The following is a 12,717-nucleotide window of genomic DNA, read 5'->3' as shown; positions in this document are numbered from 1 at the left end:
CAAACTTCTTATTTATGAATCATCTTTGATATGACTATCACAGTGCTAGAGGATGTGAATGCTGTGGTTTTAAGACAGACAAGGCCCTGGCACACATCACTATTGTGGACCACTGAACAAAATTAATATGTAAATTACCACAATAACAAGAAAATCCACCTAAGAAATGAATATGATAATGATACAATGTATTCTCTCCAGTCACTAGTTTTTCCATCTCAGATAGTTAGTTAGCCTTTATGACCATTAATAGCTTTCATTATGGCTTATGGCTACCACTCTACTTTCCAAATCAGCATAAGGATTAAATTAATGAAAGCATAATAACTAACACAGTACATGGCACTGAGGAGACTTTCAAAGCTATTGTTATTATTGTCTGACTTTATTGTCATATTGCATCTTAAGTTTAAGATCTTAGCAATGCACTGGACTATTATTAGGTGGTCAGCTTACATGGGTCAAATTATAAGATTAGTCATTATGACAAGAGGTATGGGTACCTTACTGCTTGACTCAGATGTGTGTTCCAAGAAGAAAATCATCCTCTATTCAACTTGCGACCCCTTGGGATTATTAAATTAAATATTTCCCTTGCTGCTAGTCAACCATAGTATCATCATCCTTTTAGCTATTCATGCTAAAATTGCTAACAACTCTTATCGCTTTAGAAACCCAAATGAATACATGGATAAAGCAACAGAGCAATGTGTCTACGTCTATCTGACATTGTGGTCCAAAAGGAAAAAAAAAAAAGAAAAAACATGTCATGCGACCTGGTTTCTTGTAATAAAGTACCCCTGATTCACTGTATGATCTCAGGAGAACCGTTTTCCCTCAATGAGTCAAAGTTTGCTGCTTTTAAATAGAGTAAATTAAAATACATGCTTGGACAGCTTTCTCATTTTAATGGATGGTTTTCAGAATTATTTTTTCCCCTCTGGAAAGAAAAAGAGAGGTAAAAATAACCAGTGCTGTGTGCCAAATAATTCCAGTTCTTTGCTGGCAGATACATGGTGGGATGGCTATTTCTACCCCAGATGAAGTTAGATTTGTCCCTGTGACTTTTCTTGGCCCAGGAAGTGTCACAGATGACTTCAACTCATAAAATTTAAGGAAGCGGACACAATTATTCCCACTCTCTTTTTCCCTGTACATGAAAATAGGCTATTCCATCATCTTGGCCCTGTGTAACTAATGTGAGAAGAGTCTTCATGAATGTAAGGTGTTGTTACTTCAGCACAACTCAAACCATCCTGACTGATACAGTGAGCTGCAATGAGGAGGACAAAATAACCCAATTCCACAAGAAAGAATTCTGCCCTAAGGATAAACCAATGAAATCAACAGCTGAAATTGTTTTGAATTAAATGCAAAGTGACCTTGTCTCAGAGCAGGTTGCCAGATTATGACCAAGGGCTCCTGTAATGCAGATTGATTCCCCAGAGCCTCCCATAGCAGAACCATTCTGTGATGTGGCTGATGTTGTGGTTAGCTCCAGGAAGCCTTGATATGTCAGCAAAAGGGACCATTAGAGTATCAAAACATCTCTAACAGGTCAGATAGCTTGTATGTACCTTTGGCCATCTACAAAGGAGTAGATAAATCTGGCCTTCCACATCTTTTTAAAAAAATTATTAGTGTTGTTATGCTGGCTAGGGGTACATTACAGCATTTACAAAGGCCCTTACAATGTATCAACTATATCATACTTGAATTCACCCCCTCAACATCTTTAAATGCTCATGCTCAGAGGGACCTCGAGACTTTCAGGGAGGAGCAGTCTGATATACTGTCAGAATTCTGACAGTCTATGAATTTGAGATGAAATCACACTTGGGAAATTTAGACATTGCTATTTATATTAAATTAATTCCCACTTCTAAAAGCAACACTGACCATGAGACCCCCCCAAAAGGGTTTTGGATAATGGTATATCAAATGCAGAGAGACACAAAATAGAAAAAGAAGAGATGCAATCACACTTGGGAAAGATAACCCAACAAAAGCCACATTGCTGGAGATCTCCTTAAATAACAAAGCAATAGCACACAGAGGGGTGACTTTGCAGGAAAGTGGAGTGATTGTATTCATTCTTCTTTTCCTGAATAAGGCTGGTGCCACATGCCTGGAGGGAATGGGCTTAATAAATGGTGGTGGTGGAATGTAGGCTAGCTCAGGAAGGAGAGCATGTCACAGAGGGTTACGAAACACTGGAGTAAGTGACAGATGAGGCCATGTCATCTACTCCCCCTGAAGCTCACCAGAGGAGGGGGAAAATTTCTCAAAGTCAGATATGGAAAACTAGCCCACACCTAGTCAAGCAGAAGCTGGGACTGAGAGCCACTGGGGAGGCAATAAATTATACTCACCTTCTACCCAGGTTTTCAACAAACAAATCAGATGACTGGAAAGTACATGGAGGTCAAAGTCACATTTTTTTTATTAACACGAAAGTCTGAATGGCTTAGAGTAAGGGCCAAATGGGCCTGTCAAATGAACTTCAGAACAAAACCAACTTGTCCCTCCTCCCAGCCCATAGTGGCCTAGAGCAGTCTTCCTACTGCTCACAGGGGCAAAGCCCTGGAAGAGCTTCATGAGCTCTGCAAGCAAACTGCACTCTGAAGGAAGGAAGGATCCAAGCTGAGCTGGCCATACCCAGTATTACCTCATCAGTTGTCTAAGTCAGAGTCCCTGCTGTGGCTAAGACAGGGTAAAAAGAGAAGCAAAGCGTGTACCGTCCAGTAGACTCCCCACCATAGAAGGGGCACCAAGTCTCAGAAGTGGGAGATTCCTTTCTGATGCCAGATGCTTCCTGCAAATTCTCTGTTCAAAGTTACCAGTATGCTGCATCTAACACAAGTTCATCATTTCATTTAGTCTATTTACAACCCTGAGTAGAAAGTATTAATTTCATACATGACTCACAGAAAGGAAATGGTGCTGAGAGGGTATCAACTAGTGACGATGAGCCAGAAGTGTGGCTTCCAAGGTTCATGATTCCACATTTCTTTGTCATTTTTTTTCCTTTCTTTTTATTCAGGAATCTTATTAAGAATTAATCCAGCACCCGGGGAAAATCATTACCAACAACTGCTTGAAATCTAGACATTGATGTTTATATTGAATTCATTCTCACTTCTAAAGGCAACACTGACCATGAGACCCCCATAAGGGTTTGGAGAATGGTGTACCAAATGCAGAGAGACACAGAATAGGAAAAGAGGAAAGAATCCTGGATGCTTGCACTTCTGACCACTTCATTTTAAGACCAAATAGCTGATACAAGATTGGAGGAGGGATTTGCTCAGGGGTGGGAGTTGACCCTCCCATTGTGACTCTCAGTCCTCATTCACTCTGCTTTCCTTTATACAGGCACCCAGGGACCCAGTATGCACTCAAATCGATGCACATGTTCATCTTGACAACCCTTGGCACCACTGCCAATGTGAGCTCAGCTTACACACCTGTCACTTGGATGACCTCACTCAGGTCACCTAGACATTGTGTTTTGTTGGTTTTCTTATCTCAAGACAAAAAAAAAATTCACAGTGTCAAAACAACCTTGCAGACAAGTAACTAAAGGCCATATAAGAGAATAGGTGTGAGAGAGTGTTTTACAAGTAACTAATCAGATGCGAAAGAAATGTTTGGAGTTTGGGCTCCTTCTGCATAGTGGAGGGTGTCCAGGGAAGGTAGATGTTATTGGTTCTGTGTATAATTATACCACTTACTGCACTCTGAACCAAAGCTGAGATGGCTCTGCCTTCATTACATGTAGCCCTGTCCAGATTTAAGGCTTGAAATTTTCTTTTCAGTCTCTTATATTTTTATGCCTTTCTAATTTGTGACCAAGATGCCTCAAACTTTTAACACAAGCCCAGAGCTCTGGAGAACATCTACTTCATAAGCCTGAGGGAAAAGCCCCAGGGCTAAGAAAAGAGACAAGGGATAGGACCTAGTTATGACTGACCTACACGCTGCACTCCAACATGTTTTGAAAATGCATTAAATACTTTTCCAAAGGGAGAGTTTCCATTTTAAGTTAATATACTCCCTCAAGGAAAGAAATGGAGCAGAGCATATAAACAGTTCATGAATGAAACATTTTGTCCTGAAATTTTTTCCCCAAATGTAGTGATAATACAGTAGGAGGAAAAGAAAATGTTTTCAAAGGATATGTTGCTTCTGGGAGTGGAAGAGTCTATATAATTAAGTTTCTTGTGTTCTCCTTCAGTGTCTGAAAACACAGGTCCACCAAGTCACCAAATTTCTGACTACTGTGCATATAACACTATGGAGAGAGGAGGGCAATGGAAGAGACTGAAATGGACAAGGAAGGAAATGAATCAAACACAACTGCAAGGTGAATCCTGAGTGACTGGCAGAAAAAATCAACCAGGTTCTGTTTATGAGGACCCATGAGAGGCACTGCCCTCACTCAGTGACCTGTGACACAGAGAAGACCTCTTTCCTCACAGAGCACATGGTCCAGCAGAATGAGGTAGGCCTTCAGCAAATAAGCAAGTAATGTCAGTGCAATGGGGAAAACCATCAGGCAGTTCTGACTGAGAATACCTGGAGTGAGGGAAGATGTAAGGAAGGTGGAGGAGGGCTTTGAGCTTAGAACTGAATAAAGAAAGGAGTCACCATCCCACTGTCAAAAGGAAAAAACTTCCAGCCAAAGGGAAGAACAGCTGCCAGGATCATGAGATGAAAAAGAGCCTGGTGTGCTGGAGGAACAAGAGGACTTGTGTGCTAGACTGGAACAAAATGAGTCAGGGGAGAGTCACAGGAAATAAAGTCATAGGATGGGCTTGGATGGCCCTAGGCAACAGGCTAGGGCCACGTGAGCCATTCTGGAACCTGCCCATGGATGAGCCTTCTTAGTCACCACTGACTCCACAATGGGGAATGGTCTGTCTTCAGAACAGAGAAGAGGTGTCCACAGCTCTCCTGGGCAACCAGGAGTTGTGAGATTGTCAGGCCAGGCTGTCAACCCTGGATGCATGCTAGATGCACCTGGAAGCTTTACATATCCTAATACTCAAGTTTTACTCTCAAAGGTATGACTTAATTGATCAGGAGTATAGCCTGATATTCTTAAATCTTCTGTGATTCAGCTAAGATTGTGGATCTGCAAAGAAGGGAAATGTTTGGAGAAGACATATTCCTAATAATAAAATAGCACTACATGTGGGCTCCGTCTCCACCAAGGACTAAATGCTCTCTAAGAATCCATCTGCCCAACTCTGAAATGCTCACTTTGAATAAGACATCTTAACCTGCCCTCATGCCTGAGAGGCTGAGCAAGGATGTTGTCTAGGACGCCACTGTTGAGATGGGTACAAAGGTACACACTCTCTTTCCTGCTGAATAATGCCTACATCTTGCAATGCCACCAAGAGAGGAATGGAATACTGGATCTCCAGAACCTCCACATGCCAACCTGGGCTACTGCAGTCAAATGCTTTAGTACCGATTCCAGTAGGGAGCCAGGAGAAGAGGTGGTTTTGCATCCAGCCTTCTCTCTCCATTCCCCTACATGCATAACTCCCACCTTCCAACCTGTCCTTCATTTCCTTCTGGGACCAATGTATTATATGATTGTTTTCCTCTCTGTGTTGTGAGCCACTGTGAGGACATACACTTCATCCTCATCACCTTGCTTCCTCACTCTTCTCAGTGCAACACACTGCAAGTGACAGAGGCCATCACATTCACACCGGATAAAAGAAGCAGTATGCCCCTTGTAAAGCTAGTACTCTTACACGTGGAATCAGTCTCAGAAATCAGTCCAGAACCTCATTTAATGAGTGTGGAAACTGAGGCTCAGAGCTGGTAACAATCATCTATATTTATGAAGCTTTTTGGCTATGTTCTCTGATTCATTGTTCTTACTGTATCCACATTTGTAAAGAAGGAAGCCTGAGGATCAGAGAAGGTAACCCACTTGTATAATGTTACCAGTTAGTAAAAAAGACCGAACAATCTGACAAAAATACTGCTCTTTTCACTATTAAAGGCTCTCTGTACTTTGACTGTGACCCCGAGGTAAAGCTTATCATTCTCGAAAGTTAATTTTTTTTCTTAACCTTTAGGCCAGATCACATCCCTTAACAAAGCCAACAGGATTCTTTGGTTTCTAAGAATCAGGTTAATTTCTCACTACACAAGGGGATACTTGGAATTACAGCAAACAATCAAACCTTGGAGAATTATGGTGAGCAAAACAAATCAAATCAACTTCTGCAGCCCGTGTTTCCCTTCTGTGTTAGCAGTCCTCAGTTCCCTGATCTGTGCGTGGGTGGAGCTAGTTAACCAGGTTGCAGGTGCCACTCCTGGCATGGAGCAGAATTTATTTCAGTTCAGATTCGTGTCTACTGCAGATCAAGGCTTTCTTTACATATTATGTTTTGCATTTTAAAAGTACACAGAAGAAGTTGATGTGTTTTGTGAGATTTTTTTTCCTTCCACTGGGCTAATGTTGAAAAAAACAGTCTCTCTGCCCCTATCCTCCACGGCTGTAAATTCACAAATCAGGCATAATGATTGTATTCTCCTTAAGGACTCACTGAAGCATTTCAGCCAGCCCAGTGTACCAGTAATGGAATTTGCATTGTGCTTACAAGACTGTTTTATTGATATAAATGGAGCTTTGTACACAAATGACTGAAAAGGGGTTCCCTATGTGGGGGAGTAGAAGGAAGGCTGTTGCTCTCTGCTTGAGACCCTGGGAAAGGCTACCTAGGAGCCTTCCTGGTTGACTATGACCATGACAGTATGAGAAAATAGAAGGAACTAGTGTTCCTGCTCACTCCAGTGGATGTTTTTCAGGACCTCAGCCACTTCCTTCCTCCCTCTTCTCCCTGCCTACCTGTTTCGTTTCCCCAGTCTGCATGCCTCAGGCCACATGTTCACTCAAGCTCCCTACAGAATTTCAGTAAGTGCCTACAGCGAACAAGCAACTGCAGAGGTGGGCACCACAACATATGGTGATCCACCGGGGACCAAGGGATGGATGAGGTGGGGTCTTGCCACGCCACATGTGATAAAATAGTCATAGGTTTTAGTCAACAGGAAGCTTAAAATATAGTATCCCTGTGTATTGTAAGGCCTAAAATTTATGTGCTTCTGCCTTTGCAACCTCACAGGTTCCCAAAGGCCTAATTACATGTTACTGACATCCCCATATGTACCCTGTCCAGGTGGAAAGACTCCTGCCTAGCTAATTACCTCAAAAGTCAGACCCACCAAATCTGCCCAGTTCTCAGCATCACAGTGGCACCTCCTGCCAGTCATGGAATTGTTCAGACAAGTTCATCACATCCTCCCATAGGAACTCAGAGTCACCCCATCCTATGAGTCACCCCACCCTCCTGTTACAATAAAGCCTGTTGCCTACAGCCCTGGATGGCTCGGTTTTTTCCTAGCAGACCTCTGTGTAGTCCTGCAAGGCATGAGACATCCTCCTCCCTCATTCCTGTCAATCTCATCTGTCCGTATTCCCATGTTATGTGTTTGGTTATGATGTATTATTTAGGGCAGGTGATCCCTCCCTCACCATAGGGTTATTAGGGGCAACCAAAACATGCCATTCTAAAACTCACCCTACAACTCCACTAGAGTTGCTATGATAGTTTTTCCACCACTATGACAAATACCTGAGAAAATCAACTTAATGGAGGAAAGATTTATTTTGGCTCATAGTTTCAGAGATGTCAGTTCACAGTAGGCTGACTCCATTGCTTTTAGGGCTATGGTAAGGCATGATGAAGAGAACTGCTCACTTCATAGTGTCCAGGAAGTAGAGAGAGGGAGAGAGATGGACTTTCCAAATACATGCTCCCCTGTGACCTACTTCCTCCAACCAGGTATCACCTCTTAAGTCTATACTACCTCCCAATAATGTCATCAAAGTATGACTCCTTCAATAGATTAATGCATCGATAAGGTAAAAAACCCTCATGATCCAATGATCTCTCATTGATTGTATCCACCAGCTGGGAACAATCTTTCAATACATGAACTTTTTGAACCTCTTTCATACATTAACCACAATAGTTAGATTGACAAATGAAAAGGGGTATGATTATTCTAATCTCCATTCATCTGGTCAGTGTCTTCACATCCGGTTCAGTGCTTAGAACACTGTGACACACTGCTCAGAGGGAATAAGGGGTTGCATTTTGACTGGACTTCTCAGCTGGGCAGTGAACAGGATGGGAGATGACAAGACCGCTGAGTAGGAAACTGGGGAGACATTGCAAAGCAGGGAGCTGTGGCAGAAATTCAGTATTCTGCCAAGTCTCTTTTGCCCCATCCTAGCTTCTGCAGGCTCCTCTCCAAAGTGCCCATATCTAAAACCTTACTCAAGAGATAGTCCTGTTGCTGCTAGAACCACTCCATGTGGACAAACTGATAGCCATTGACCTTGGAGCAGTTCATCACCAAATAACAGGTGGGAGGTTATGATAGCTTCCTTGCATCTAGGTAGAACTGCAGAGCTCCCCAAAGGGTCTGGCTCAGCTCAGTGATGCAACTGAAGCTGTATAGACATTGCTGACTCTGCTTCTATGTCGGGTCTCCTGACAGCACTTCCTTTGTAACTCCTCTGCACACAAATCTTCATCTCAGGACCTGAGCTATTGCAGGATCCATGACTCAATCACTTAGTTAGATAATGCTTCTGAACTTCAGGTGGACATGAATGGACAAAGAATCAGAAACCAGGCAACATATGCCAGGCAAGAGAAGGGAACACCAGGGACAGTATATGGAATTGAAACCTAGAATTACTTACCTGGGGAGCTAATGCATCATCACAAGGAGTCTTATAGGGTCTGATATCAGAAATGGGCTATTCTGAAAAAGAACCAGCAAAATGGAGAAGAAAACAATTCAAATTCATTCAAACATACTTTCTGAGAACCCAAGCTAATTGCTTTAGAAAAAAAAAAGAATCATGGTAAATGAATTCTAGTGTTTGAACAACATCCAACAAGAAGAAATTTAAAATGTTCTCTGGGATCCCAATAGGAGTAAGAGGACTTACTTCCTATGAAATGAGATGAAGGTATGATTGAGCTTGACTTAAGGAATAGCATGTTAAGAGTAGTGACCAAAGATGGTGCAGTTCTCTCAGAAGCATGGTCAGTGTTTGGTTCCTGAAAGTGGACCACAATTTTTACAGATATTATTGAGAGCATGAAAGCGTCTCTTTGGGAGGAGATACCAAAAGACATACCTTGGAAGTTCCATTCCAGTAAAGCTTAATAAATCATTGTTTCTTCCTCTACTCATAGCCCACGAGTTCCAGAGCAAATAGACCAGCATTTCCAGCCCAAATTATTTTCCTTGGATTTTTCCAGCACTTACAAAAAAATCTAATAGGTAAAAAGTAATCACAAAATGAAGAGATCACTAAAACAGTGGATACAACTTTTGTATATTTCAGATTTTTAAATAATAACAATTAAATGATCAAGGTAAGGAAACTAACTTATATTTTATTAATACAGAACATTAGAAAGCTAACATTCATTTAAAAAGAAATACTGTTCTTCAAATAGTTAAATTGGCAATCTTATACTGAGTTTTGCTGTGAACAGCTAAAATCTTTATATTAGTTTTCCACAGACCAGTAATTGGGAGACTGTTCTAAGAAAATATGTCCCCTAGAATCTTGCCATGTTGCTGTTTCTGATTTTCATGATTTAAAGGATACACTTAGATAACAGAAAGAGATCTCTTTCAAATGTTCACAGCTGAATGTAACTTTCCATTAGTAATAGAGTCAGAAATGCTGGAATTCTATTTGTGTAACACTTCAAAAGTCATCGGTGCCTTTTCACTGGATGCTTATGGCAACCACATACTGGAAGGTAGACATGTATCATTATTATGCAGTAATAATAATTATTGCATATTTACATGTAGCAGGGGTCCTGGTTGGTTATGAGATGTGCAATGTGTAAAGGTGGGCAACCCTCCTCCTATCTGGCTATGTCTGCATATTTGCATGTAATACACTCACTCTTGAAAAATAACTTTATAACAAGGACACTTAAATTACTTAGGGATGGAAGGCCAGGTCAAGGAAGTCTTTCTGAAGGAGGAGTACGTGCTGGTGAAAAAATGGGTTCAAGATGTTCTAGGCAGTGACAAAGAGAAATAGTTGAGCAAGCTTTACAGAATGGCATCCATCATGTCAGAGTAGGAAAAACGTATCAAGTATTCTAAGCAGAAAGGGCAAATGAGGGATGATGTGCCGACAAATGAGGCTGGGTTTGTCGAAGCCTAAATTTGTTCCAAGAGCTGCACCTGATGAGGAAAACTGGGAGCAAAGGCCCTAGAGATGAGTAAGCCCACATTAAACATTAACAACTTGGATCTATCCTCCAGTCTTTTTACATCTCTAAATGAGACCACCTACCTCATTTCTCAGTCAGAAACCTGGGGCATCTCCCAGGATGCCTCCCTTTCCATAGCCCTCATCCACTACCAGTCTCCAGGAAGTGTTGATTTCATCTCCAGACCACCACCCTGGGTCAAATCATCCTCGTTTCTCATGAAATAAAGTCCCAAGGCCCATCTTTACTCTTCCAGTCTACTTCTACTGACCAGACTAAGTGATATTGTAAGGACAAATCTGATCAATTCATCCCTTACTAAAAACCCTAATAGCTTCTCTGATCTTTTAGAATAAAACTCAGATCCCTCATCAGAGCTCTTAGGACCCTTTATGGTGACCTGTTCCTGACTCTCTCCCTCACCTTACATCATACCTACCCTAAACGCTTACTGCAGCCTTACCTCCACCTGGACTCTTGGACAAGCCACACTGTATCCCAAGTCATATTTTTTCTGGTACAGAATTCCCCTGCTTCACCTGTTAGCTCATCTCCCAGCTGTTAGCAAAGGCTTTACTTCCACAGGGGAATTTCTTTGACCCTAAACTAGGTTAGCAGCTTAGTAATATCACTCCCCATCAGTCACTCTCATAACACCAATGATTTCTCATCTCTCACTTTCTTTATAGGAATGAAGTCATTGTTATATTTCCTTACCAACCTAAAAATAATGCCCAAGGAGGCAGGAGCCATGCCTGGTTTTGTTCATCCACATATATCCAGGGGCAAGAACAAGCACTGGTGCATTACAGGGACTAACTAAATAATTTTGAAAAGGAAAATAAAATTAATGAAAATAGGATCAAGAAAGACATGTACATCTGGCCTTCCAAATTCATGGTTCCACAACCATGGATCAAAAATAGTTTTAAAACTAAGTCTTTACTGAACATGTAAAGACATTTTTCTTGACACTGTCTTCTAAACAATGCAGAGCAAAAACTATTTATATAGAATTCGCATTGTATTGGATATTTTAAGTAATATAGAGGTGACTTAAAGTATACAGGCAGATGTGTTTAGGATTCTATAGTATTTGCATATAAAGGAATTAAGCATTCATGGATTTTAGTGCTCATGGGGTCCTGGAACAAATTCCCCATGGAGACAGAGAAAAAATTGTGTGTTTGACAATTTGGTTGTTCATGATTGTAAGGAGGAACAAGGAGCAGTTTTAATCAAGATTCAACCAACTTGGCATTCAGAAAAAGAGGAGGTGAGTTAGCTAGGTATGGAGTGGCAAGCTGGGGTTGGGTTGGGAGCAAGTTGCTACAGAGCATTGAGTGGTAATTATTGATACCTCAGGCTGAATTGTGACATATAATGCAGAGGAGAGAGAGTAGCAAGCCATTAAGTGGGTGGAACTGGCAGAATTGTTAACTGGATGCCACAGGTCCAATGGGAATGAAGTCAAGACATGAATTGGACTTGTACAACTGGCAGATTAATGATGCCATCCAAGGAGAGGAGACTAGGAGCAGAAACTGGTGAGGAGGATGCATTTGTTTGCTAGGCTTCTGTAAGAATTGCCACAGACTATGTGGCTTAAAACATTAGAAACTGTTCTCTAAGTTCTGGAGTTCAGATTCTGAAAGAAGTTGTTACAGGCTGGTCTTTCTGATGTCTCTGAGGGGGTGTGACAGGTAAGATTCTCCAGAGAAACAGAACCAATAAGTAGATAGATGGATGGATAGATAGATAGATAGATGATAGATAGATAGATAGATAGATAGATAGATAGAAAGATAGATCCATACATATGCATACATATATACATACACATATAGATACACAGATCTGTGTATGAGTGTATAGACACATATCCATACAGATACATATATATATATATATATATATATATATATATTTATACAGATATACATACAGATATATAAAATGTATTTATGAGGATTGGCCAGATGATTTGGAGGCTGAGAAAGTCTACCATCTACTCTCTGCAAGATGGGGACTTAGAAAGCCCAAGCCTAAAAGTCTGAAAACCAAGTGAGCTGACAGTGTAAGTCCAAGTCCAACAGCAGGAGAAGAGTGATGTTTTAGCTCTAGCAGTCAAAAAAATAGGGCAAGTTCTTTTTTTCCACCTTTTGTTCTATTCAGACCCCCATGAATTGAATGATGTCCATATGAGGGACATTTGCCTTATACCAATTCAAATGCAAATCTCTTCCAGAAACACCCTCCTAGACACACTCAGAAATACTGTTTAGCCAGATATCTGGATACCTAGTGAACCAATCTGGCTAACACATAAAATTAAGCTCCATGAGGAGAATTTGCTCCATACCTG

General features: G+C 41.2%; 1 long non-coding RNA gene across 1 annotated transcript in view; it reads right to left on the bottom strand.

The window, feature by feature from the left end:
• LOC141421385 (uncharacterized) overlaps nucleotides 1-9,382 on the bottom strand; it is a 69,190-nt gene extending 59,808 nt beyond the window's left edge. Inside the window, exons 1-2 of the long non-coding RNA XR_012445974.1 lie at nucleotides 9,248-9,382; nucleotides 8,804-8,865 (exon numbers count right to left, since the gene is read on the bottom strand). This is a non-coding gene — a long non-coding RNA (uncharacterized lncRNA). The remainder of the gene's footprint in view (nucleotides 1-8,803; nucleotides 8,866-9,247) is intronic.
• Nucleotides 9,383-12,717: the final 3,335 nt, after the last annotated feature.

Source organism: Castor canadensis, chromosome 3 (assembly GCF_047511655.1).
Source record: "Castor canadensis chromosome 3, mCasCan1.hap1v2, whole genome shotgun sequence".
Classification (NCBI taxonomy): Eukaryota; Metazoa; Chordata; class Mammalia; order Rodentia; family Castoridae; genus Castor; species Castor canadensis.
This window is presented reverse-complemented; position numbering and strand designations above follow the sequence as displayed.